Source organism: Schistocerca piceifrons, chromosome 2 (genome assembly GCF_021461385.2).
Source record: "Schistocerca piceifrons isolate TAMUIC-IGC-003096 chromosome 2, iqSchPice1.1, whole genome shotgun sequence".
Taxonomy (NCBI): Eukaryota; Metazoa; Arthropoda; class Insecta; order Orthoptera; family Acrididae; genus Schistocerca; species Schistocerca piceifrons.
This window is the reverse complement of record NC_060139.1, coordinates 391,101,930-391,125,668: the sequence shown is the minus strand read 5'-3', so window position 1 is coordinate 391,125,668 and position 23,739 is coordinate 391,101,930.

Sequence of the window (23,739 nt, the reverse complement as noted above, 5' to 3'; positions counted from 1 at the left end):
TTTTAGCACATCCTGATCTAACAAAATTTTTGTATGGCCACTGATAGCGCGAAAACAGGTTTAGGAGTTGTTTTATTCCAAGAATACGAACAGGCAGGGCTAAGATCATATAGAACAATTGCATTTGCCAGTCGGGTACTCACAAAAAGCGAGAAAAACTATTCAGTCACGGAGCTGGAAGCATTGGCCATTGTATGGCGCTTCTAACGTTTTCGATACTACCTATTCGTAAGAAAAACAATAGTATACACTGACCACAAAGCATTAGAATTTCTGTTATCCGCCAAACTAACTCATGGGAGGTTAGCCAGATGGATGTTAATACTGCAAGGATTTGACTTCACTATTACACACATACCAGGACCAGCGAATGTATTAGCAGATGCTTTATCACGATGTCCACAGGGTGCATCCAGTAACATAGGTTTGGAAGCAGCAGAAGACCAGTTTACAATGTACTATATGAAACAAATACCTTTCGAAAACTACATTACGACAGCATTGAAAAACATAGGCAAAGAACAGGACAAGGATCCTGAAGTACTAGGAATCAAACACAAGTGGAGAAGTAAGGATTTTCCAGACATTCGACAGCACTATCTCGTAAAAAGCAATGTTTTATTTTTTAGACGAAATGTTGCAACGAATGAATGGTTAATTTATATCCCAGATGAACTAATTAATAAGTACATATGGTATACACATTTAAGTAATGGCCACTTTGGACCAAAGAAATGCTTTTTAAAAATAAAGCAAACAAGCCATTTTCCTAATATGGAAAGACGAATTAGAACAGTATTAGTCAAATGCAAAAAATGTATGAGGGCTAAACACGTCACTTTCCAAACCAAACCACGTATGTTTCCAATAATCCCTAAAAAATTAAAACAAATAGCTGCAACACATTTGATGGGGCCCCTCTCACGCACAAAAAATGGATATATTTTCATATTTGTCATTTTGTAACTTACTTCTAAATATGTTACCTTGACACCATTAAAACGGGCAACAGGTCTTACTATAAGTAAAGCATTTAGACAAGATTTTCTGAGACAAGTAGGTCGAGTGGAATGAATATTTTGGGATAATGGCCCACAATACAAATCAGTGCAATGGCAGAACACGTTAAAACAACGCAAAATAAAACCCATCTACGTATCTAAGAACAAACCTAGCATAAATCCAGCAGAACGATCTATGAAGGACATAGGCCCTTTATGCCGATTATATGCAGGCAAAAGACACAACACTTGGGATATATACCTTAAAGATTTTCAAGAAGTAATAAATGAAATGCTACATAGCACTACACTACTACCTCGAGTTACTGTACTTAAAAATATTGAACCCCCAAACATAACCAGAGAAAATGTTAGATTTCCTATTGTACCACATAGACAGCACAAACAAGGCATAGCAACAGCACTCTCCAACATCAGAAAGGCAGCCATTAAAAGAAAAGAAAGAGGAGATAGAACAGCAATTAAAAGAACATTCTCAGTAGGCCAGAAAGTATTTGTAAAAACACACCATCTCTCCAGCAAACGAAACACAAAATACATATGTTTTACGTTGCATACAAAGGACCTGTCATAATTAGCCGAATTGCTCATGATAATGCTGTGGCACTAATGAACCCAAAAACAGGCAAAACCTTAGGACTTCACCATGTGAGCCATATCAAATGGTTCAAATGGCTCTGAGCACTATGGGACTTAACAGCTGTGGTCATCAGTCCCCTAGAACTTAGAACTACTTAAACCGAACTAACCTAAGGACATCACACACATCCATGCCCAAGGCAGGATTCGAACCTGCGACCGTAGCAGTCGCGCGGTTCCGGACTGCATGCCTAGAACCGCGAGACCACCACGGCCAGCGCCATATCAAAAAGTTTGAGGATTAATTTTATTACTAGTAAATAATCAGCACAATATTTCAAGATTATGTTGCAGATAAGATTGTCAGGAGAAAGAAGAATGAAGAGAGAGGAAGGTGTGAAAAAGAAAGTAGTTTCAATAAAAAAAAAATAACATCAATAGTATCATAGATTAAGGTGAAGCGATAAAGCATGGATAGTCAAACAGCATGAAATACTAAAATGCTATACACCACGACACTACACAAAAATAAAAAACGAATTTGAGGATTCTTGTAGATGTTAAGACTCAAAATATCTGAGAATTGTAACATGGAAAGGGCGCCGAAATTTGTAAAGCTTTTAAGAAGGCGTAAAACAATGTAGGTACTAGACATATGTTAGATGATTATAAGTAAAACTTTTTGTAAGAACCATTGTAAAAACTCCAGCAAGGACAAGATGCAATGACCCACAAGTTGCAACACGAGAAGTATCAAGAAAGGAAAGGACGTAATTAGCAAGACACGATTCCTACAAGGCAGAAGCGTCGAGAGAAGGGAAAGGACAGCGAGACCAACAGAAGGCCCTTGTAGCCAAAGTGGGCAATAAATAAATCTGCTGCCAAGCTGAACCACAGGGTGGCAGAACCCTGCTGGGACAGAACACGGAACCACACAGTGGCGGAACACTGCAGAGACATGACAGGACACCGAACGCCAGAAGGGTCTCCAAACGCCCCGACTCAGAAGACCGCTTGGGCAAGCCACCACTGGCAAAAAAAAAAAAAAGTGTAAAAGTCGCACTACTGCTATTAAACAGCACGCTGATGCACGAAACTGAAGAAAACTTCCACAAAGTAAAAATGACATGCCCAAACAATTTATCAAACTGTTATTAAGAGGAGAACTTCAAAGCGACTAGTTATCAATAAATACTTCCATATCCTGCCCAGAGAAGAACCAAGAAGCAAGTAAGAAGCAGAGAAAAGCAGGAAGAACAGAAGCTGAAAATTCGCAAGATTGAGACCAAGAAAGAAGATGGGTGAAGAATAGACGACATACCTTCCCAAATCCCTATCCTATTGCAAACTAGTCGTCTGCGAAGTATTACAACGAAAAACGACCGCTTTCAGCAACAAACTTGCAAAGCCAACAAGGAACGACGAACGAAGCTGTACATCAAATACTTGCCCACATCCATCTCGCTCAAGTCGATCACCTTCGTGCAAAAACATTCACCAACCTCATGCTTAAACATTCATAGGATTGTGTGAATGTGTGAACTCAAATTATGCGGTGTAGTAATTGTGCAAAAGAAACGTGTGAAAAACCAAATAAGTTAAGCACACCAGACAGCTAATAAACTACAAAATAACAGCCATTGACCATGGACTTAAGTAAAAAATAGACTATCGATAAAAATAAGTCATTAGTTCCGAAATGGACAGTATATAACGAACAAATGTAAGGCATAATGAACACTAAAACTATATGCCACTTATTTTCTCCTCATAAAAATAAAAGAATAACTATATTTTACTTATTTTCTCCTTATAAAAACAAAGAATAAAAAATTATCTTGTTGGATGTTTTCCCTTTTTTTTTAACATTTGTACCATTTGCTAGGATAATATCTCAATACTTGTGTATGTATATTTCTTTGTCAAAGCAATTCTAGGAAACAATTCTTATTTGTTAGTGTAACAATGTTGAAATGAGTGTCTAGAAACAAAAACATTTTACTTGTACATGATATTTAGAAAATGTGTTAGGAATAGATTTTACTTAATTACTACATTGATAAAAACAATATTTCTAAGAAAATCGATGTGAAAGACTCCTCACTTTCAATAACAAACTTCTTGAAAAACAAACTTCACAATTAAATAAAGAAAGAAAATAATTAAAAAATAATAATTATAATAGAATAAAAATATTCTTTCCTTGCCAATATAAACATATTTTTGATAATAATGTGGAAGAATATAAAAATATAAATTAGTAATACAAACTAGCATAGAACAGAATAATGTGGCTGAATAGTAGGCAACAAAATTTAGATAACAGAATAATTTTTGACTGGCATAGACAACGATTCAATCATTGCCTAACTTCAGTACAAAAATTAAGTTCGAAGGGTGGTGATATGTAAGGTGTCAGGCAAATCCAACACCTTACATGAAAACCCTGACATGATAAGAAAAATCCAGTAGTATGTCACATAGCTCTGAATAAATCGTGACATTAAATTAACCAAAGTAATATGAGTAACGAGTGAGCAAATGGAATACCACAGACTAACACAAGAATGCCTAAATGCATGTCATACCTTCCCACCGTGAGACAGACGCAGTTCCGAGGGGATAAACGAGAACAGAAACCGAGAGCAGAACCGTGTTAAGCTGGAAGGCCCTACGATAAGGGACGGACACCCACGTCGCCAGTTAACCGCTAGGACCACACCCCAGCCTATGTTAAAAGCTAGAGCCCTCCAGAAGAACAGTACAGATCTTACGATAACACAAAAAGGGCTACCTCAGCTGCAAGTTTTAGCGTGACACTTTTTCGCGTCTCTGTTATGTTGCAAACTTTAAAAACATTGCCCCACCACGAAAAGTATAACGTTTCTCATTGGATAGACAGAATTTTTGTAGGCAGAACTTCAGGTTAACATTGAGACCCTGACTGGTCAGATGAAAACACAGCCAGATAGTTTTTTAAACCAATTTCGGTAAATTGTAGTAAGGAGAAGTTAGGAGAGAGTCGCTTCCGAGACGGCGAGGTGAGCGGAGCTGTGCTGGCCGCCGCCCCCTGACGAACACTGACAAGGAAATGAACGCACGTGATGCCGCATAACAGCGCATAAAGCTTCACTCAAAACTGCAGAAGTCTCATCTGTTGCACCCCCTTTTTGCGTAATACTAGTGTCGATCGTCAATTAAAGCTCATGTTGTTCACATTTGCCACTTGAAGTAAAAATCTGAAACGCGATGATTTTTCTGTTATGTAGTTATTGAGAAGCCACATCAACCACTGTAATTTACGACAGGTTAGATAAGTAATTAAAGATAATTGAGGGTCACTGTAGACCATTTTGATTGTTTTCTCTTTTGTGAAACTTAATTTAAACCTAGATTATAGATGTGATATGGCACAGATCATCCTTTGATCCATTGTAGAACTTGGAATCCCATTCAGGGAATGCTTGCTGATAAAGGGAAGTAACATTCTGTAATCCTCGTGGTGACTTGTTTAATTGTCTACCGTCCTCCTTATTATTTTCTGGTTTGTATCTGACCCTCTGCGTTATACTCAGTCGGCTCTTTGGTCGTTGATATAGGCAGTAGTATTGTACTAAGACACTAGTTGTAGTTTGAAAATTTGTCCCGCTATTATATAGCCTTTCCTTTGTGTTTTGTACCCTAACATAATGTTCTAATTAATCATCTCTTTGTCGTAAATACGGCGAGAACAATTGTACTAATCCATAGGTTGCCGTTAAACAAAAGAGGGGCCTTGTGGCTAGATTTAGCTGTTAACCGATTCAATTCTTTGATTGTAATTACATTTCTCAGTCATTAGTTATAATCTGAACAACCTTTGTACTAAGCTGTTCGTTTCTATGTTTACAACACCGGGTCGTTATTGGTGTATTTTAGCTGGATCTTGTGGTTCCGCCGAGTGAGGTCTCTTGTAATAAGTGTTCACAAGTAATATTACAAGACGTTCCTCCAGAGCGGTCATAATAACTGACAATCAGTTAACTTTGAAAATTTTAACAGCCAACTGTCACCAGGGCTTTAGTCAAAATAAAATTGTCAGAAGGAACGGGTTGGGATCCAGTCGCACCTCGGTTGCCGATTGAAATTAAGAGGTTGGTTGCTTTGAAGTAAGTCTTATCATTGTCATATTGTTTGCTAATCGGTTTAAGCACAGGTGCGCATCTTAACCCCGATGCTTCCGACATAGAGCTTTCAAATTAAAAGTTAAGTCATTCGTTTTGAGTAACTGAATCACTCTTGTCGGCGATCTTGCTTATATAGTTTTCATGTGTTGCTGAAGCGCATTTAATAAGATAGACTGTGTCCAGCGCGGTAGTAAACACCACTGTTTCACCCGATAACGGGCGGGCTACAGGTCCAGCCGTCTTGTAATCATTGTCATATTGTTTGCTGTTTTGCAATACAGCATTTCAGATTTCGTTTGCAAAGTTAAGGTTTAAGGTCAAAAGAGTTTTGCAAATTTGTTTACTTTGTTAAAGAAAATTTTATGTGTGTGTGAAATCTTATGGGACTTAACTACTAAGGTCATCAGTCCCTAAGGTTACACACTACTTAACCTAAATTATCCTAAGGACAAACACACACACCCCGCCGGAGGGAGGACTCGAACCTCCGCCGTGACCAGCCGCACGGCCCATGATTGCTGCGCGAAAATTTTATGGTTAAATGCTTCCATTATCCGTAAAACACAGTTTATATATTGTTAAATAAACAGGTTGTGTGAAAAGAAAGTTATAGTGGTGGGTCCTCCCTACCACGTTTTCCTTGATTCCAGTAGATACCACGTATCAATGAGCCGCTGGTTTCTCAGTGTCTCCAGGTGCTGGAAAGGACCATCAAATGGTTCAAATGGCTCTGAGCACTATGCGACTTAACTTCTGAGGTCATCAGTCGCCTAGAACTTAGAACTACTTAAACCTAACTATCCTAAGGACATCACACACATCCATGCCCGAGGCAGGATGAGAACCTGCGACCGTAGCGGTCGCTCGGTTCCAGACTGTAGCGCCTAGAACCGCACGGCCACTCCGGCCGGCAAAGGACCGTCAGTTGGCGAAGATAAATGTAGTCGTGCAAGGCGACTGTATGATGAAAGAATTCGCCGATCAACGACGAGTGACACTAGACACATTATAAGGCATCTCTTTATTGAGTATGTGGCCTTATTTAATTGTTCTGTTCAAAAATGGTTCAAATGGCTCTGAGCACTATGGGACTTAACATAAGAGGTTATCAGTCCCCTAGAACTTAGAACTACTTAATCCTAACTAACCTAAGGACACCACACACATCCATGTCCGAGGCAGAATTCGAACCTGCGACAGTAGCAGTCTCGCGGTTCCGGACTGAAGCGCCTAGATCCGCACGGCTACCGCGGCCGGCATTTGTTCTGTGTCTCCGCTTCTGCACCTTCTGGTAGATCAGTTATCCTTTCGTGTACTGTTGATAAGAAGTAATTTGCCGTTCTGCTAGTGATGTAAACAGTTACTCGCCCATTCGAGCTTCTTACCTCCTCCAAATTAATCGGTGATGCTCTTCCACCCCTCACATCTAGGGGTCTAAAACCATTCAATGCAATTTCCATCGTTTCCTAGGCGTTATCTCCCTGTTCCGTGAACAAATGTTGGCTGAGTCAAAGATTCTTTCAGGCAACGTAACGTCATAGGGAGTACAGAGTTGATGTATCAGCAGGGAGAGATTTAATTATACCCGACAGCGCCTCCTGTCGTTATGGTTACACATACCAGAAAGAGTATGAGAGTAAGGAAAATTTAATGGCTGTCTTGGAGAAAGCTTTATAGGGATTTATGACTGACTTCCTAAAAGAAGTCATATATCTTCTAGCAGGCATCACAGAGCAATACGCAGCTGTTGTTGCGAAACAGACTAGTAGAGTATCTAGCACTTAAGGCCAATATATTCAGCTCATTTGGTATGCGGAAGGACACATGAAGACATGGCTATAGTTGTGGTTCCAATGGGGCCGACAAAGCCCATAGGGTGTAATGTTGATGTCTAGTGAACAGTTTTCACTGGAAGACAAAAAACATCACTGTGATTCATATCATCCTTGATATCAATTTCTTAATTTAAAAAGGCACTATTCTATTTAAGAACGACATAGCTGGATGTTATTTAACTGCTTTCTCATATGAGAGAAATGATATACTGTAGCACATGAAGCTGCTATATAATTTATTTTAAATTGTACGATCGGTTTTAGTGAGAGATAATTTTCCAATATAAACTTTTGTTAATGGAAGGTGTCGTACACCGATAAGCCGAAATATTACGACTGCTTCCCGCTGCGGGGTTGGATGACACCAGGTGACGTTGCGGGCGCGTGACGCGCCGTGAAAAGTTTGTAAGCACAGCAGAGACGGATGGGGATCCCCCTAGCGAAGATATGGGCTGCAAATGGGTAAATCCAGTGAGATGATCGAATGTGTCAAAGGACAGATATTTATTACGCAAAGCCTGTGAATGAGTATCTCGAAAACGGCGAAGCTGGTCAAGCTGTGAGCATCTACGCAAGAGGTACAGGGACAGTGAAACTACCAGTGGGCGCTGAATGATTGGACATCCACGACTCTTCGTAGAACGTGGGGCTCGGAGGCTTGTCTTCTCTGTAGAGCAAGATAGATGATGATGCGTTGCGTCTCTTCCGAAAGAGCGCAATGCTGGTGCACCCACAAGTGTTACGGAATACGCAGTTCGTCGTGCATTATTGAACATGGAGCTTCGCAACAGACCATCCCTACGTGTTCACATGTTGATCCAACGACATCGTCAGTTACGATTGCATTGGACCCGGGACCATCTGGATTCGACCGCCGATCAATGGAAATGTGTCAGGTCTTCGGATGAATGACATTTTTGCTACACTTGGTCGGTGATCGCCTCCATAAACGCCGTTATCGACGTGAATGGCGGCTCGAAACATGCAGCGCGCCACGGCCGTAGGCTGGTGGGAGCAGTATTATGCTACGGAAGACCTTCTCCTGCGCTTGCATGCGACCTGTGGTAGTAATCGAAGACACGCTGACAGCTGCGAACCACCTACATCCCTTGATGCTTGATGCCTGTCCCGACGGCGATATCACCTTTCAACAGTATAATGGTCCGTGTCTCGGAGCCAGAACGCGTTACAGTGGCTTAAGGGACGTTATACTGAACTCACGTTGATGTCTCTGCGACCAAATTAGCCTGATAAAAATCCTATGGAACCCATTTGGATCACTATCGAACACCATCACTGCGAACCCAAATCAACGGCCCATTATTTACGCGAATTACATGGCCTGTGCTTAAACGTCTAATCCCACATACCTCCTCAAACCTACCAACAGTCTGTCGGATCGATGATACACAGGGGCTGTGATGTATTTCGTTCCAAAGACGGATAAACAAGCTATTACGCAAGTGCTCATAATTTTTTGGCCCATCAGTGTACATCATGAAATATATGCTAAAATGTAATACAGGGGCTGTCAAAATGAATATACGGTTTTTGAGGCTTTGTGGCATTTATTACATGCAGCTAACGATTATAAATAACACATCAAATGAAAGAGTAAAATGGTTCAAATGGCTCTAAGTACTATGGGACTTAACATCTGAGGTCATCAGTCCCCTAGACTTACAACTACTTAAACCTAACTAACCTAAGGAGATCACACACATCCATGCCCGAGGCAGGATTCGAACCTGCGACCGTAGCAGCAGCGTGGTTCCAGACTGAAGCGCCTAGAACCGCTCGGCCACAGCGGCCGGCTGAAAGAGCAACTCAGATGGTTTTCGATACCAGTATTCAATGTGAGCACTGTTCGTCACACATCGAGTCGATAGGCGAGCTCTTGCCAAAACTGAATCAGTATACCTGAAGTAATTGTTGCAACAGTGCTGTTTCTTACGTCAGGTAGATCAGCTGGTAGCGGAGGCACATACACATGATCTTAGTGAACCCAGAAAAGAAAAAATGGCATGGCTTCAGGTAATGAATGAACGTGAAGGTCATGCAAAGGAAGTTCTGTCGTCCGTCCCCTTCTGAACAATCCATCGGTCGTTGACAATGCCATTGAACCAATCGTGGACTGTCTTATACCAGTAAGGCGACGCACCGTCTTGATGCCAAAAACAGTTTTGTGGTTTAACTTCTTTCAGCTGAAGAAAGAGCCATAGTTTTTCCGCATCAAGATAAGAAACATCAGACACACTTACTTCACCGAAAAAGTAAGGCCCATAAAGTTTCCGGCGAGAGATGGCACAAAAAAAATTTAATTTAGGGAGCCTCGTTGCACCTGCGCCATCTCTTAGGGATTTAGTGGCCCGCAGATGCGCACATTGTGTGTGTTTACACTCCCACTTAGGTGAAATGTGGTTTCATCACTGAAGACGATAGCACCAAGAAAATCTTCGTCGTCATGCAGCAACATTTAGTTTGGAAAATTGCCAGGTAATCCGTAGTCTTTAGGCTTTAGAGCCTGTAACAAATGCAAACGGTAAAGACCTAGTTGTAACTGTCCCCCGTCTCCTTACGACTCCACACAGACGTCACTGGAATTACTCATTCACGACTAGCCTTCCGAACTGCTTTCTTGGGGCTACGCGTGAAAAACTCTTCACTCGTTCGACACGTTTTTGAGTCCTTCTTAGTTGTTCCATACTCTTCCCTTTGCAGACAGATTTACAAACAAAAGTGTTTGAGTTGTTCTTTAATTTGATGTATTATTTATGATTGTTAAGTTCAATGTAATAAACGCTACGAAGCCTCAAACCCCTTATATTCATTTTGAAACATCCTGCATTATATTTTGACCTTTGTTTTATGTGATAGGTATACAGTCTGTAACACGTGGTATTAACAAAAAGTTATATTGCAAAATGATGGTGGTGGTTAGAGTTTAACGTCCCGTCGACAACGAGGTCATTAGAGACGGAGCTCATGCTCGGGTTAGGGAAGGATTGGGAAGGAAATCGGCCGTGCCCTTTCAAAGGAACCATCCTTGCCTGAAGCGATTTAGGGAAATCACGGAAAACCTAAATCAGGATGGCTGGAGACGGGATTGAACCGTCGTCCTCCCGAATGCGAGTCCAGTGTGCTAACCACTGCGCCACCTCGCTCGGTGCAAAATGGTCTCTGACTGAAATCGATTGTACAATTATAAATAAAATATGCAGCAGCTTCGCGTGTTACAATATGTCATTTCTAAGATATATCAAAGCTGAGGAACACAATCAACAAAAACTAATTTCTGCATCAGTTAGAATCACTCAGTAGCTTAGCTTCATGAAATTGCTACGGTATGTGATTCAACTTCTAGGTACTAACCGAGTCTCAAAGTGCTGACGTAACTCCACGGACGCGACGGCCGCCGTCGCAGTTTTGCCAGTGTTCACAGGCATGCCACGGGATACCAACGTTGCAGCAGTTTAGGAGTGTACTCTGCGAACGCTGCAGGGAGGAGATAAGACGCTTGCCCGCTCCGCGTGCTGAGTGGCTTGGTATTGCTGGCTGCTACTGATTGATTTTACGGCCTAGAGATACGCGGCGTGCGGCAGCTACAGGGTGGCTGGGCTGCGGAAGGCGCACGTCGTCGATATTCAGAGCAGCTGTCCCTAGCAGCTGGAATGGTTTAACCTACACAAACTTGGCGTGACACTACGCCCAGTCTGCCATATGGGTTAAGATATTATCCTGTTGGATTATTGCACCGGCACAACGCTGAGCAACAGACGCTACATTTGTAAGCGCTGTGAGCAATGTGAAACGCTAGGCGGTGAACAACTGATCAATGAGTATCACGCGATCACATACACCTATACTGGCCTCGTCCTCTTCCACATGTATTTCTCTTGGAGGCTATCAAACTAATGTTTGCGACTATTGTCGATCTGGTTATGAATTGTGAGCGTTTGAAAAATTCACGGTTAACCATTACACCACTGGCCTTTAAAAATGCTACACCACGAAGATGACGTGCTACAGACGCGAAACTTAACCGACAGGAAGAAGATGCTGTGATATGCAAATGATTAGCTTTTCAGAGCATTCACACAAGGTTGGCGCCGGTGGCGACACCTACAACGTGCTGACATGAGAAAATTTTCCAACCGATTTCTCATACACAAACAGCAGTTGACCGGCGTTGCCTGGTGAAACGTTGTTGTGATGCCTCGTGTAAGGAGGAGGAATGCGTACCATCACGTTTCCGACTTTGAGAAAGGTCGGATTGTAGCCTATCGCGATTGCGGTTTATCTTATCGCGACATTGCTGCTCGCGTTGGTCGAGATCCAATGACCGTTAGCAGAATATGGAATCGGTGGGTTCAGAAGGGTAATACGGAACGCTGTGCTGCATCCCAGCGGCCTCGTATCAATAGCAGTCGAGATGACAGGCATCTTATCCGCATGGCTGTAACGGATCGTGCAGCCACGTCTCGACCCCTAAGTCAACAGATGGGGACGTTTGCAAGACAACAACCATCTGCACGAACAGTTAGACGACGTTTGCAGCAGCATGGACTATCAGCTCAGAGACCATGGCTGCGGTTTCCCTTGGCGCTGCATCACAGACAGGAGCACCTGCGATGGGGTATTCAACGAAGAACCTGTTCGCACGAATGGCAAACGCGTCATTTTTTCGGATGAATCCAGGTTCTTTTTACAGCATCATGATGGTCGCATCGGTGTTTGGCGACATCGCGGTGAACGCACATTGAAAGCGTGTATTCGTCACCGCCATACTGAAGTATCACCAAGCGTGGTGGTATGGGGTGCCATTGGTTACACGTCTCGGTAACCTCTTGTTCGCACTGACGGCACTTTGAACAGTGGACGTTACATTTCAGATGTGTTACCACCCGTGGCTTTACCCTTCATTCGATCCCTGCGAAACCCTGTATTTCAGCAGGATAATGCACGACCGCGTGTTGCAGGTCCTGCACGGGCCTTTCTGGATACAGAAAATGTTCGACTGCTGCCCAGGCCAGCACATTCTACAGATCTCTCACGAATTGAAAACGTCTGGTCAATGGTGGCGGAGCAACTGGCTCGTCACAATACGCCAGTCACTACTCTTGATGAACTGTGGTATCGTGTTGAACCTGCATGGGCAGCTGTACCTGTACACGCCATCCAAGCTCTGTTTGACTCAATGCCCAGGCGTATCAAGGCCAGAGGTCGTTGTTCTGGGTATTGATTTCTCAGGATCTATGCACCCAAATTGCGTGAAAATGTAATCACATGTCAGTTCTAGTATAATATATTTAGCCAACGAATACCCGTTTATCATTTGCATTTCTTCATGGTGTAGCAATTTTAATGGCCAGTAGTGCATTTGCATTCGATGTGTCACGGCGTAAAGTCAAGCGCCGACACACTAGACGGGAACGATAGGGTAGAGAGAGCTGTGAGAAGACGTCAGCCAGTTGCACGCTGACCGACCCCTCTCCAGGACGACAACGCGACAGCAGTGGCCTCTATGCGGAGAGGACATTAGCTCTGCGCCCGACTGGTCGCGACCCAGTTTTACTGCTGGTTCAAGACTAGCAACTTGGATAGAAGCGTCTACTCTAATCACTAGCTTGTACTCTCTGTGTAACACGGATTTGGAATTGTTATACTGAAGAGATTTCTTATTTTGTCTGTCGCCCTTTGCTTGCGACACATCTGTGTAACACAAAGTTAAGTATTGTAAATTTTCATTTTATAATAAAACCCATTAATACGATTTGTTTGAATGTTGTCGAGCAATCCGAGAAAGCAGGTTTTCTAGATATATATTTGACGATTAGGCTGGATTTAACACGATTCCCAACTGCATTGCCATTAAATTGTTCTCACAACGAAACTCTGTCCCGAAATCTAGCAGAAAATTCGAATAGATGTTGGTCATATGTAGAATACGTACACCAGAGGCAAGACACAATCAGTACCTTCACTGGACTACGGCGATGGTAATATTACCATTAATTAATAAAGACAGTTTTCCGAAATTCATTTACCAAATAAGACAACGCAAATATTCCAGAATTCGAATCAAGAACAGCTGCCAGCATGATTAACTTAGAAGCAGATGTCCTTTGTATAATGAAGCACCAGAGATCATTTAATAAAGGCGAGTTTCCGGTCCAGATTTTATACCAATTAGATTCCTTACACAGTATGCTGGTACAATAGGTCCATCCTTAGCAATCATATAAAATCTCTCATTCGATGAAATAATCGCACCTAATGATTGGGAAGTTGTGTATTACACCAATACTCAAGCAAAGGAATAGGAATAATCCGTTGAATCATAAACACCTAACACTGACGTCGCTTTGTATTGGGATTTTGGAACATATTAACATTATGAATTACATCGAATAAAACTATCTATTGACAGATACACAGGGTGGACTGAGAAAATATTTTTGTTGTGAAACACAGCTACCTCTTTATTCACACGAAGTAATGAGTGACATCGACAGAGAATCTCAAATGATTCCATATTTAGATATTTCCAAAAGACATTTGATAACGTACCTCACAAGCGGCCTCTAATCATATTGCGTATTTACGTAGTATCGTCTCAGTTGAAAAACTAGATTCGTGATTTCGTGTCAGGAAGAACACAATTCCTAGAAACTGACGGGAAAATATCGAGAAAAACATAAGTAGTGCCTGACATTCCCCAAAGAAGTTTTTTTAGCCTTCTGCAATTCCTGACCCACATAAGTAATTTAGGAGGTAATCTGAGCAGCCCTCTTATTTTGTTTCTGATGATGATGATGATGTCATTTGCAGTGTTGTAATGTCATCAGAAGATCAAAACAATTGCAAAACGAATTGCAGATGACAGTTGTGTAGTGCGTGAAGTGGCACCTCTGCTGGAGCGTTACAGGATTGACGCAGGACGACGAAAAATTTCAAAGAAGGGTCGCTCGTTTTGCATTATTGCGAAATGGGAGGGATAGTGACACGGGTCTGAAATGCGATTTAGGGGCAGCCATCACTAAAACAAAGGCGTTTTTTGTTGCGGCGAGATCTTTTTACGAAATTTCGATGTGTAACTATCTCCTCCAAATGCAAATATATTTAGTTGACGCCCACCTACACGGGGAGAAAAGATCAAAATAAAATAAGAGAGATCAGAGCTGGCACGAAAAGATTTATGTGTTCGTTTTTCCCGCTCGTTCTTTGAGAGTGGAACGGTAGAGAAATATTGTTAAGGTGGTTCGATGGAACCTCTGCCATTCACTTAAGTCTGTGTAGTTGTATAAGCAGATACAGATGTTCATACAGAAGTAAGAGGTTATGTATGACATACTTGACACTGTATCTAGTGCCTAAATTAAAAACCTTACCTTAACTGCCTCCTCATTCTATGTGTATCGTTCAAATGAAAAGGTACGAAACATCATAACAACCAACTCGGTTGAAATTTGCATATGCCACTTTGGGATAATGTAGTGACACATCTGGGGAACTGCATGCAATGGAAGCATGAGTCGTCACCTGCCCCTAAAAACTTCAAAGCCGTGGCGTCAGCAGGTAAAGCGACGCTCTTCGTCTCTTTCGACGACCGACGTCCGATACTCATCGAATTCCTCGAGCACGTAAAAGCCATTAACAGTGACGTGTACTGTGAAACATTCCGTAGATTACGCAAAACCATCGAGAGCAAACGGCCTGGACTGCTTACGGAGGGAGTGATTCTGCTGCACGATAACGTGCCTCCACACGTCTCTTAGGTCACACAAAGTGAACCGGCCAGTTTGAAGTAGGAGCAGTACGAGGGAGCGCCCAACGGCCCAGAAATATCACCCTGCGACTTCCATATGGTTTGTCTGATAAAAACAGAACACCTCAAAGGAAGCGCTACAATTCGAGCGACGACGAGCTGAAGGACACAGAGGAGGACCTGCTCCTCTCACAGCCACAGATATTCTGTCAACAGAGAATGCTTCGGCTCGTACAACACTGGCGCAGTTGTGCTGAGCCTTCTGGTGATTACTTATGAATAAATACTTCAATTATACTCACAATGTTCTTTCGCACCTTTTCCTTTTATCACCCCTCACACTTTTTTCCTTTACGAGCTAAGTTTATTTATGTTCGCCAATCGAATTACTAATCTGTTTCTTAAAAGGGCACAGTGGTCGCTTTGGAGCGCTTTGTGTGGTGTAGGTGCCCGGCTCTCGTATGATCCTCTAACGCTGACTTACGTCATGGCAGTGAAGTGGTGTGTACGCAATTGTCGGTTACGTGGATTCGGCGGAGTAAGACGGGTCGACATGGAGACGTAACAGAATGACAGGAAGAGGTGATCCTGTTTGTTCGTACCCATGACTACGCATGGATTGAAGCTGCCCGTTTAGTTGGGACATCAACACCGAGTGCCCTCCGAATCTACAAGATATAGTGTCCAACTAGCAATCATGTAGCGTGTTGTAACAACATTGGCCGTAGAAAGATACAAACCAAAAGGTTTGTATCTTGTCAGTTGTAATCAGTTTCAAACACGACAGGAATCGGTGCCGTCAGTAACACAGAAATTCTTCTGCGTGTGCAGTCCCGTTATGTTACGTAATGCTTAAAATACAAAATAACCGAGGTATCACTATAGTAAATGACCACGTCCACAACTAAATAACTGTTTAAGTATATCAAGTGTTTTATAAGACACCTCTCGTCTAAATTTATCCTAGGAAGGTCACTACAACAGACCGAAATATTATTTAGTATTTTAAGCGCTTCACAAATTGGTTGGTCAGTACATTCACAAGGAATTTAATTAGACTTAAAACGTATAACCAATTGGATTAGAGCTTTAGTAGCATTAATGCTATAGGCAAGAGATTAGATATTCACCTCAGAACAGAAGAAAGGTTGCTTTTAGAGAGACAACCAGAAGTTAATTGATTCTCGTGTGTTCTACATTCTACTGTCGTTGTGATGAAACATTTACCCACTGGCTCTATTGCTTGGGTTCCGTGCTTCATGTCGTACCAAATCTCCTCATCTGTAATGATTTTTGACACAACGTTGATGTCAGTACGTATTTCAATAACATCTGAAATCTCCGAGCACACGATAAAAAGTTAACGAAAGCAAGAAATCCAATACAAATGATGATTCCTCACAGATGAAGTTCGGCCAGCTGGTTCGAAACACTATGCAGCACAGTCACATAGTGAAATGCCTGACAACTGATGAGCATCGGAGACATTATTGGAGAGGAGTAATCTCAGGCAATGATGGACGACATTCAGCAAAGCACATACGTAACAGAGGTGGAGCGGTATATTTATAACGAAAAATGGCACAGATTTCACCACATGAGAAAGCAGAACAACAGACAAAAATTATGTTCATGTTTGACACAGGTCAGGTGTCCAAAACAAAGGTCGACATCTTACACTCAGTTAGGAATATTTCCTCATCTGGCACTAATGTACATTTTGTACCTGTTATTAACGCTGGCTACCAAACTGTTGAGGCAATAATAAAAGTTTCTCGGGCTTCCAGCCACATCAAGTGGTTTGGAATCCATGAGCTTTCGGCCGAGTACTCCTCGGCCATTGTCAAGTGGTCACCACTTGACAATGTTCGAAGAGTACTCGGCCGAAAGATCGTGGATTTCAAATCACTTGACGCGGCTGGAAGCCCAAGAAACTTTTATTAGTACATATCGCGGTGAAACTACACACTCCTATTAAACTGTTGAGGTGAACTTGGGGGATATTGTATTACTCCTCTCTAAAAGCGGTTTTCATTTCTTGCACAGTTTTGGGAGGAGTGTTTGTCGAGAAGAACGTCTGCCAAATGCATCCCAGGCTTGTTCTATCGGGTTTAGGACGGGGAAGAACACGAACCATTCCTCACCTTCAATATCATCAGCTTCCTGTGTGTCATCCTGTCAGCGGTCCTATGTGAGCTGGAATTGTTGTCCATCCCCAGTTCGGGACCTATCCCACCGCTAAACGGAAGTGCGTGATGTAGAATAATGTCCTTGCAATACCGTTGTGTTGTAACGGTACCTCGCGACAGATGCACAGCGGTTTTAGGCCATTGTGCATAATGCCTGCCCATACCATACTCTATGACGTTCACGAACATTCTTTGTTGTGTAACGTGTTCCCTTCTCTCTCCACACTAACTGGTGGGCAGGAACAGTTGCTGCAGTGAGGTGGAATTCGTTGTAGAACATCACTGTGGACCGCTGTTGCTGACCCCAACCAACATACTCCCTGCCTCAACAAACTCTTTCTCAGTCAGGGCGTGGTTGTTGTGGGATGTATTTAACGGGCTTTCTAGCATACAAATCAGCCTGATTTAATCGCCGTAAAATGGTTCTGGCAAAGGCATGTGTACCGGTAGAGGTTGCAAGGTCTACAGTGATATGCCTGGGAGTGAGATGTCTACATTTTCGCCACTAGGGCTACGTATCGATCCTCTAACGATGTGAGAGTCCGTCTACGGCCATTGGCTTGTTTACGCATAGCATTTCGACCCTCAGCGGTCGCTTCTAATCGCGAGATGACACTTTTGGACAGATTCATTAGTGGGGCCACAGCAGTGACACTTCGCTCGGCTACGATCGAAAGCTCTCAAACGGTGTCTTTGTGACATGCTGCCACATCATTTTGAATGTCACACTAATAGGTTCCATGGTCACCTTCGTTAAACGCCGTAATGCTTGAAGTGTTGAATGCATACAGAGCGTTCGCGCACAGCCTGCGCTGCAGTTAATACGTCCCGGCCCCTACATTTCCTTTTACTTTCATTTGTTGGATGTTCCGCAGCAGTTGGCCAGTAGTTCCTTAGCAGATGTCAGCTGTTCCTCAATAGTTGTCCAGCAGCGTAGATAAGAACCCTCGTACGGTGTCAACATATGAACCACCAGGATCTTTTGTCTCCGGGATGTGATCGTACAGGAACGTTCAGTTCGCGATAGCTTTCATGAACTGTGACCTCGTTCGCGACTAAACATGACCTGGAATCCAGTAATCTTAGTGGCACGAATGCCTTGTCAAGTGTGATGACGGCCACACGTTTTTGCACCGCATGTTACCCGCCGAGATGCTATAAAATGACGCAATTGAGGACCCTGTGAAAGGCAGGAAAGGATAGCTTCCTCCCCCCCCCCCCCACCCTCCGTCCTCCTTGACAAAAAGATCTTCACGAACCGAGCTCGCATCCTGCCCCGCCACACACGCGCGCACACACACACACACACACACACACACACACAGACAGTCATGTCCATACAGGAAATTAGAGAATATAAGGGATATAGACCTATAGCAAGCGTACTAAAGAAATTTGTCCTGAAATCTCAGTATCTACGTGAATTACCGCTATCCCCCTTTTTCCATAACTCACATTCTGAATACTCTCTTGGTATGACACTGAGCCAATAAGTGTTATATTCTGAACATCTCTCATATACAATTCGTAATTTCACTTCCAAGTTCTGCGTAATGATTCCGTCACACCTGAAGAAAGCAGAAACATCTTCTAGTGAAGTAAAGTGCTGTTTTAAACAACACAATCTCCAGCAAAACTTGGAAGAAAATGGTTATTGTATCGTGTAAACTACAAAACTTGAATTATATCAGTTTGCTCGAAACACTGTAAATTCATAAAAGTCATTTCATTTGTTCTTCTCTGTAAATATGTGTTTTCCTTTTCACGATGATAATTCTGTCAGGCCATAGCCTCTACTGTAGGCAGTAAACAGGGCTTACCCGTTCAAATGGAAATCAGATATCACAAAATGGGGAACCTCTGAAAGATTTAATCAAACAGCGGGAGTGAGGAGGCTGCACCGAACTCCCGAATTTTAGTTCAGTGACATACAGGAATACGATGATACATACACTGCTCGTACTTATATACAGAAACATTCTTAACGTTCGCTAAATGCCGTTTTGACCTGTAGAAGAGACCTGCAACCTTTGAATAACTGAATGTGTTGGTCGAAAATTACTTTATTAAAACTGATCACCGGTATCGGCTTTGCAGCCATTATACATAATAAAGTACAGCAGCAACTCCTAGGTGCGTAGTCAATACTACTTTCTTTTGTGCAATGACTACGCACTTACATGTCACTGTTGTAACATTAATACCTGATGACAGCTCCAAAGCCGAACCGGTAATCAAAAATGGTTCAAATGGCTCTGAGCACTATGGGACTTAAATTCTAAGGTCATCAGTCCCCTAGAACTTAGAACTACTTCAACATAACTAACCTAAGGACATCACACACACCCATACCCGAGGCAGGATTCGAAGCTGCGACCGTAGCGGTCGCACGGTTCCAGACTGTAGCGCCTAGAACCGCTCGGCCACTCCGGCCGGCGAACCGGTAATCAGTTTTAATAATGTGTCATGTGACAAAGGCATTGACTTCAAAATCTGAGACACGTTGACTTATCATATGTTTTAAGGCTACCCGAAGAGAAGAGCTGCAGTTGATACACTAATTGCTAGAGTTAGACATTTTGATGCATGTCTTTGTCAGCATGTTAAGTATATTTGCAGTACATAGGCATAGGTTCCTAGTGCTACTGTCTCTTTGTACAAATGTTGTACCTATTTTTACCAGCTATTACTGGAAATTACACTTATATTGCCGCTTACTTTTGAAATTTCCTCATTGTTGGGTTTCTTGCAGCTTTACACAAAAAATTTAAGATATTCCTGTGCCTGTGGTAATTGTGGAGTTTATAAAATATTACTGGATAATGACGTGAACTGGCTGAAAGTGGGCACTCACTATGCTGGTTTCCTATAGCGTAAATCTGGATTTATTTCAGCATATTTGCGTTAGTATACGCATACGATGTATTTTTAGATGCCATACTACTGTATATTAATGTATGTAATACATATAAGACTAGAGATCAGCATTTATCATGCCAGCGTAAGCACGTCCACCGAATGTCTATGCAGACACTAATGGCAAGTACCGGAAAACACAGGTAAAAGTGTAAATCTTCTAAAGTTTTTGAATGATTTCACACAAACTAACAATATTTTTGGTGAGATATGTTACTATACACATTGGAGTAATTTGTTATAGTCATACTAACCTGCACTTATACGGAGGACCACTCATCAAAGACGACTCTGGCATCATTTCTGTGTAATGCACAAGGAGCTACATTGATAGAAAAAAAAGATGGCAGCTTCAGGAAGGAGGTGTTTGATGTAAACAAAAGTTGGTAGGCGTGCATCCACATCTGAAAGACGAGTTCTATTCAAATTTAAAGCCAGACGCATAAGAGTGGTGCTAGTAGTTAAACTATGACGATGCAAATCAGGTTTGCTTTAAATACACTCTGTAACGCTCTTGAGCGTTAGTTAGCTTTGAGATTGGACGTGGTGAGTTGATGGTAGTCCAAAATGCGTTTAAGACTCCAAAGTCGCCATTACCAACACCTCACTGAGTTTGAACAAGGTGGTGTAATAGGGCTACAAGAAGCTGGGTGTTCCTTCTGCAATACTGCAGAAACACTTGGTAGGAATGTAGACACTATACAGGATTGCTGGCGCTGGTGGTCACGAGAACGTGCAGTCACAAGACGACCGGGCACCGGACGACCACGTGGCACTACCGAGAGGGAAGACCATCGTGTTAGGCGTATGACTCTGGAGTATAGTACTGGATCTGCTGCAGCAATTTAAGCAGCAAGTGGCGCCATAGTGATACAAAGAATTGTTACAAATCGTTTACTTCAAAAACAAATCCGACTCAGACGCCCTGCAGCGTGCATTTCACCGATCCCAAACCAATGCCATTCGCGACTTCAGCGGTGTCATGTTAGGGCTCATTTGAGGGCAGAATGAAGATCTGTTGTGTTTTCTGATGAAATCTGATTCTACCTCGGTGCCAGTATTGGCTGAGTGTCGGCTAGGTGGCCAGCTGAGTGCATACAACCAGCGTGTCTGGGTGTTAGACGCACTGCACCTACACCTGGAGTTATGATCTGGGTTGCAGTTTTGTACGACAGCAGGAACTCTCTCGTGGGCATCCTACGCACCCTGGAACATCATTCAGTATACTATAGTTAACAGTTTTTACTCCAAAGAATAGGTTTTCGTTTTTATTTTTATGTTTGAATATAATTTATAAATGTAAGGGTCTACGGGTTGCGCGCAGCCGTACGGTACGGAAGACGCGCTCGCCAGCCAACCTGTCTGGAGTGCTGACGATTCGCTTGGTCAGTAGATGCGCGTCCGGCTGCACTGGCCGCAGCGCACAGTATTAAGTGGTACGGCCATGGGCGTGAATATGTCTCTTTTCGTAGCTCACCATGGAATCTTTCGATACGACCGTAATTAGCCGGTTCTAGGCTGTCAGACACAGTGATGATGGGTGCGCGTAGCATGCGTGTTTTATAATCCGCCTTTATTAATAAAACTGTTTAAACTTACTTCCCGGTGTTCGCGTATTGCCGTACCTCAAGGACCCGCCTGTTACAATTCTGACAAAATATTCGTGCAATCATCATTCAGGGCAACAACACAAACTACACCCTCTTATATAAATTTAAATAATTTAGCAGTCTGTGAACACAGCTCCTAAAGAGCACATTTTGTAACAAATGCTACATGAACACAAATTTTTTATGCAAACACTGCTCCACATAATATTTGCCTTGGTGTCATAGTACAATGGCGAGAATATTCCACAGATGTACACTCACATCACTAACATATCAGTACAAAACGTTAATATCAATTTCACTTATAATACAAGATATGACTTATACGTCAGTCTGGTGATTCGACCTGTTGTGCTGTCATCCATGACCAGATTTTGAGGGCGTGTTTTCTAGCAGGATGCTCTACAGAGTGTCGGCATGCAGCCTTGACCTGCTCGATCACTAGAATCGTCTCCAATCGAGCATACATGGGACATCATCAGACGACTACTTCACAGTCATCTACAAACAGCATTAACCGTCCCTGAATTGGCCCACCAAGTGCAACAGGCACGGAACTCCATCCCACTAACTGACATGCGGCACTTGTACAACACAATGCTTGCACGTTTTCATGCTTGCATTCAATATTGTTATTAATGTACCAGCATTTCACATTGGCAATGTTTTATCTCGCGCTTACATTAACCTGTGATCCTGCAACGTTAATCACTTAAATATTTTACCTAGACAAATGTATTCCCAAAATTTCATTACTCTGCGTTAATTAATTTTTGATGTCGCGATTTTTTTTTGGGTCAGTGTATTTTGTGACCTTTATACATTTTTATATGTTATATACACGGTGTCACATTTATTTCACCACCCTAAATAACTGTATGTCCAAATACAAATTACAAAAAGTTTCAAGTGTTCTTTAGCCGTCATGGGGACATCAATCAGCATGATTGCCTTCGTTGTAGCTTTTTTTTTTACAAAGATATGAACAGCGGTATGACTTTTTTAAATGGTACCCTGTATTTTTTATTCGGTAATTCATTTCCTCTCCTAAAGACCTATTCAAAAATGTATCACAGTGTACCATTCACGGAGACACAACGTTATTATTACATAACACAACATTGACGTCGACGCTTCCAGCTCTTGGTGCAGGTACTCGGGGTAACGGAACACATCCACGTGCTGACGTTGACAGAGGACAAATGTAAACATAAGTAGACTGCACACCCGTCATTCCGTCCACCATCGTCAGTTGAAGAGTTGTGCGAGTAGATTTTACACCAACGAAGAGAAGGTAGAAATGCTACTCATCAGTGGGGAATGTAAGTTAGCGGACTGCAATACTGTTTTCTAATGTACGGGTACATTTAGTGCAGTAGTTTAGTCCCTTTAAATACTATTAGGTAGAGTAGGCATACAGTAAAGGCTGTCCTTCCTACAACTGCATCGACATAACGTTTCTTCTATTGTAGCTGCTGAAGGTAGGCGAAATGCTACGCAGGCAGCAGAACTGTACTGAGAGCGATATCCGGACAAGAACCCACCTTCCCGACGGATGATTTCTCGTCTTGTTGCGACGCTTCAGGAAACGGGAAATTTCAACCCATGACAACGCAATCGTCGTAGCACTCGCACCAACGAAGCTGCCGAAGTT